We start from the raw sequence: 6,047 nt of genomic DNA on the forward strand, positions 1-6,047 counted from the left end.
AGAGTGATGACTTAAATATGATGACAGACACTCAAAGTCATAAGTAAATATGAATGAATGTAATAAAACGTCTTATATGAGAATGAACAGAATGACATGAAAATTCAATTTTACAATTATGGTAGTTCCAGTGTTAATATAGGAAGGAGACAAGTCTGCTGTTGCTTATAAATTCCAGTTTTAATGTTGTACAACAAGGACATTCTCATGTCACACTCAGTGTCCCAATATGTAGTGAACCAAGCTCATCACAGTCCTTACCAGTTCCCCAATGTGTACACAACTGATGCAGGACCCCAGGAGCTAGGGAGCTGAATGAGACGCACCCTTTTGTCATACAAACGAAGTATAACTTTATATCTTTTAAAGTATACTTTATAACCTTAATATCACTCATCTATCGCAACCATTGTCACTGTAGATGTTCCTTTTTATTTATTTATTTTTTGTGAATTCGATTGACATTAACAAGGCATGGTTCCCAACATGTCGGTAACCAGATTACTGCAAAAGGTAAAGTAAAAAAGAAATACACCTATGTGACCTGTATATACAATATTGACCTCTTTCTTCATGAGCGAGTGCAGCCATTGTAATCTTTTTGTCTTGAGACTTCTGGTCTCGTTCACTTCGATTGATTTTTAGACATTAAAAATGGCTTGTTACGCTGCTTGATGTTGCCGACTGATATTTTCTTATTGTGTTGTTCTACTTTTATGTATATCAATGAGCACACTTCCCTGTAGGCACAGGACATCATTATTGTTGTGGCAACATTGGGTTTTGTTTGGAAATGAAGATCGAGTTAACGTCAGAACCCAATGTCAGGCCAACATCAATGTACAACGTCCAACCTAAAATCAACCACATATGAATGTCTAATCATGTTACACCTTGACGTTGTGTGGACGTTACCACTATGACATCTATCAGATACTGGATTTAGTCACTTTCCAACACAACCAAATATCAACATAATTTGACATCGTTATTGGACGTCCAAAAATGTTGTTCTTAGACGCTGGCTAGACAATGGATTTTGGTCACCTGAAGTCACGACCTACATCTTACCTAATATTAACGTCTTATGATGTTGTGTGCATGCTGGAATGTTTGTATAGTTTATTATTTATTTATTATTTATTAATACTAGTCATTTCTCTCATATAGGCAACTGAGATGGAAGTTCTAAAACAACTGCATGAATGATCACACTTTCGCATTGCAGAATAAGGTCGATACGCATGTTTGCAAAAATCCAGTGGTGTGAGTAAAGAATAAGCATATTGTGATGATAAAATTAGCCTCATGCATACTGGATGCTGAACCTTTACTCATAAAAAGCTAAGCATACTTCAATCATAAGTAAAGTGCCTGTTTAAAAAGGTGTACAGAGATCCTTAAAATGCAGTCAAGGCAGGCATTGTAATAGTTTTTGGAGTGTTACGAATGTGTCCTTGACTAATGTAGTGTGACAGATCTGTCTGACTGTACCTTTCCAAATATGGTTCCTCTGGTTGAGTTTTAATTAGAGGAAATGGCTAGAGAGCTGCTAGTGGAGAGGCTTGAACCACAAGGGGGAGGGGGGGAGTTAATTAAATCAGCCTTGTTGTCAGAGATGAACTAAAAGTGTCTTATCTCTTTCTGTGACTGTTCAGATCTGAGATGGTTTCCCACACCTACTGTTTAAGACCCCAGTGTTCATGTGTCAGTCTGAAATCAAGCGTTTATTTGAGCACATGAACTGTCTGTTCTCATTCTGGCCCTGTTTTTTCCCTACATTTGACTTCCGCCCTCCATTCGAGTGGCTCTCTACATTGCAAGCGGGAGATCAGAGGCTGTATAAATGAGTGAACCATCTGATGGGGGTTAAAGAGGACGATGTGTCCTCTGGGCTACTGAGAAAATGAGCTCTATAATAGTAGGCGTTCAGTAACACAGTTACATATGACAGAAGATGATCCGTCTATCTCCTCCAGTGATCTCACTCCCTGCTGTGTTGGGTTCTTCAAGTTAAAGCACAAATAGGCTGAAGACGACATCATATCAAAGGTGGATATTTACTTTTTAATAATTAATCCTATTGTAAACAATGAAATCAAGTGGCACAGCCTGATCCTATTTAATTAGATATTTTAAGAATTATGTTACATTATGAAAGTAAACATTACTTATGTTTGAAAGTAAAGTTGCAAATGGCATTTTAAGTAGACTTTAAACCATTTTTATTACACCTTTAACAGACCAAACAGGCCCCAGCACTCCAGCCTCAGTATGCTTCAAAGAACCTTCAAAGTTCTTTCAAAGTCTTGTTTTTAGCTTTATAAGACGACATCTGTCTTTAAGTTGTTACATTTATTGTATGCAGTATAAAAAAAGAACACAAAAGTGTTTTAGATGGACAAAAAGTTAACTTACATGAGTATGAGTAGGCCTACTGTGAAGATAACACGTTTCAAGGTCAGTGGTCTAGTTGTATAATAATGTGGGGAACACTGCCACCTGTCTATATGCATGGGAAAACAGGATTAATTTATCAGTTACATGAAAAGAACTCAACGGGCTAATAATTAAAACCAAATCATAGTTTATGTTGTTTGTTACAGCTAAAGAGAAATTTAGATTTTTTTTTTTTAATCATAAAACGCTATACTGAATTGAAATGATCTAAGTCTAACATAATGTTCCATAACGAGGCAAATGTTAGGTTAAGTCGGCCTCTGCTGGTAAAGCCTGAAATTACTGACGTTTAATAGATTTAAATAATGGATGTTGCTTGCATGTATAAACTGTAAATAAATAAATAAACAATTAAATAATATGCTATAGTTACTATATTTGTGTTGTGTTTTGATTAAACAAAACAATATATATAAGGGACATTTTACTGGGCTATCAAAATGTGTGGGAATTTTTATTTAATTATTTATTTATTCATATTTACATATTTACAGATGCCACATGTAACGTTTTCTTATGATAATTATTCAATGTTCTTCAACTTGATAATTATAAACTCAATAAACCCACAACACAGTAAATGAAAAGCTCATGCAAAAAAAAATTTAAAAATTTAAAAATTTAATAAAATTTAAATGCCATCTCAAATGTTCTCCTATGTAAAACCAAATGAGTTAGGGTAACAAACCATTTGAGGAAATCCATTGCAACAAACCATTTAAGTTCAAAAACTTTGAGTACTATGAACTTAATCTATTTGAGTAAACGAAGTAATTTGAGCACAGTATAAATGAAGAGAACTCAAACCAACTGTGTACTGTAAAACCCATAAGACAACTCAAACTGTTTGAGGAAACCTATTGCAACAGATCATTTGAGTAAAAAAAAAAACTAATCTATTTGAGTACTATGACCTTACTCCATCTGAGTTATTTAATTAACTCATTATATTCAACACTGAGTTTAAAACTCTTTTCAACTGACTAGAATTAACTGTCAGTACATTCTGAGTTAACACTCATTTCATTTGATAACGTTGACTGTTGGGTTTTACAGTATAGATTAAGCATTCTTCTCACCTTCCATGTTTATGTTCAGCTACACATTTAGGAAATAAGCAAGGAAAGTGGCTGCTCTCTCTAAGGGCCTCCAAATAAATAAGTATAAATTACACCTATAAATTAAATATGACATCATTTTCAATCATATTTTGTATGATGGGGATCTAAAACAAGTTTACTTTTTATTACTTCTGCACAAATGTGCCCCCACCCTCAATCATGAAGCAATCCAGCAGTCAAATTAGGTAAAGAATTTGTTTAAAACGTAATTAAAAAATGTTAAATATTTAATTAACATTAAATCCTTTGATCATATATCCAAAAATATATAATTTTGTTCAAATTCCTTTTTCTTTGTCAAACTAATAATAAAACCTACTTTTAAAAAAATTACTAGCTTTCTATTATATTATTTTCATATTATTCAACCTCCTTTCAGGTGTCAAAATCACTGTTTCACCTTGTCGAGTTTTAAACTTCAACAATGAAAGTAACAATTTAAAATATTATTTATCTGGTAACTATTAATGTATTCTAATGAAACACTAGTGAAATAGGTTAAATATTTTATAGTTATTAATGTGAGATTATTATCAATATTAATATTTATGCAAAATATAGCTGTCGCACAGTATCAGTGTCATTTCCACCACAACACTGAAATGTCGCTTTAAAAAGTTTGTGTGAAAGATTATTTTGGTGGTTTCTATGAAAATGAATGGTGACGTCTGAGCACATGTTCAAGATGGAGGAAATTTAAATTATCATCAACAACACACAAAGAAAAATCAAGATAAATATTGCTTGATAAGGAAATATATTTATTCTGCGTCTTTTCCAAACATGCTGTACCTTCAAAGGTTTTTAAAAAACAAACAATTAAGGTAAATAAGAGTATTTTGGAAACATGAAATGCTAGTATCAATTAAAAGCTAATCAGTGAAGCAATCTTTATTTTTTTCACAATAAACTGTAGAAATGTCATTCCCACCCCTGTCGTTTCCACCACACTGTCCCTTGTGATGGAAATGACAGTATGTGGTGGAAATGACATTTACAGTTTCAAAACACAATTAATATAGATTGTGAAAGTACAGGGGTTGGACAATGACACTAAAACACTGGCCAATTTAGTGTTGGAGGTTCCACCTTTACTGTCTTTCCCACATCCGGGAGAGTTACAGTGTGGAGAAGCCCCAAAAAAAGCCTACCGTCCAGACGTTGATACCCAGAGTCAAACATGGGGAAATCAATGATGGTTTGGGCTGCAATATCATTCCCTAGACCCAATAATGGTGCTAGATGAATATGTAACCACTGGTTCAAACATTGCATCCTGAAGGTGGTGGCGTGTATCAGGATAATAATGCGCCAATACACACATCAAGACTGGTGACAGAGTGGTTTGATGAACATGAAAGTGAAGTTGAACATCTCCCATGGCCAACACAGTCACCTGACCCAAATATTATTGATCATTTTGGGGTATTTTGTGGAAATTTCAAGAAATGTATTCCTCCAGCAGCATTTCATAGAGACCTAAACACTATTCAGCAAGAAGAATGGCTCAAAATGTCTCTGGCCACTGTGCAGGATTTGTATCTGTCATTCCCGAGATGAACTGTTTATATATTATCCGCAAAAGGAGGTCTGACACCATACTAATGAATTATTCTTTCATTCAATTTCTTTTTAGCTTAGTCCCTTTATTCATCAGGGGTTGCTACAGGGGAATGATCCGACAAATTATACAGCTTATGTTTTACGCAGCGGATTCCATTCAAGCTGCAACCCATCACTAGGGAAACACCCATATACTCTCATTCACACACAAACACTAGGGCCAATTTAGTTCATCAATTCCCCTATAGCGCCTGTGTTTGGACTGTGGGGGAAACCGAAGCACCCAGAGGAAACCCACGCCAACACGGGGAGAACATGCAAACTCCAAACAGAGACACAAACTGACCCAGCAGAGGGTCGAACCAGCGGGCTTCTTGTTGTGAGCCAACAATGTTAACCAATGAATGAGCCACCGTGCTGCTTCATTAATTAACTATTGTGCTTTAAAACCAGGCCGTTCAGTTTTAATGTCCAACTCCTGTAGATGTGTACTTTTATTTTATATATTTATATATTGTAATAATAATAGGTTATTCACAGAATGTTCTGCTGCTGTTCATCTGTTAGACAAATCAGTTTTTTTAGATCAATCTCAGCCTTACACATGCAAAAACATGTGTGGTCATGCTTAGTCATTTTGTTGTATAATTGAGTTTAATAAGAGTGAGCTTAAGAGTTCAATAATTTTCTAATAAATATCCACTGTTTCTCTACATTAACATTGATTCATTGTCATTTCCACCACCACCCTGTAATTTCCATTACGACACACATTTAAAAATTTTTTTTTAATTAATTAAAAAGTTCTGATCACACATTAAAAGCATATTTACAATGTTTGAGTTCATGCTCTATTTAATATACAAATTCAGTTTATTTATTTTCTAAAAAAGCTCTTAACCA

Source organism: Danio rerio, chromosome 19 (genome assembly GCF_049306965.1).
Source record: "Danio rerio strain Tuebingen ecotype United States chromosome 19, GRCz12tu, whole genome shotgun sequence".
In the NCBI taxonomy this organism is placed as follows: domain Eukaryota; kingdom Metazoa; phylum Chordata; class Actinopteri; order Cypriniformes; family Danionidae; genus Danio; species Danio rerio.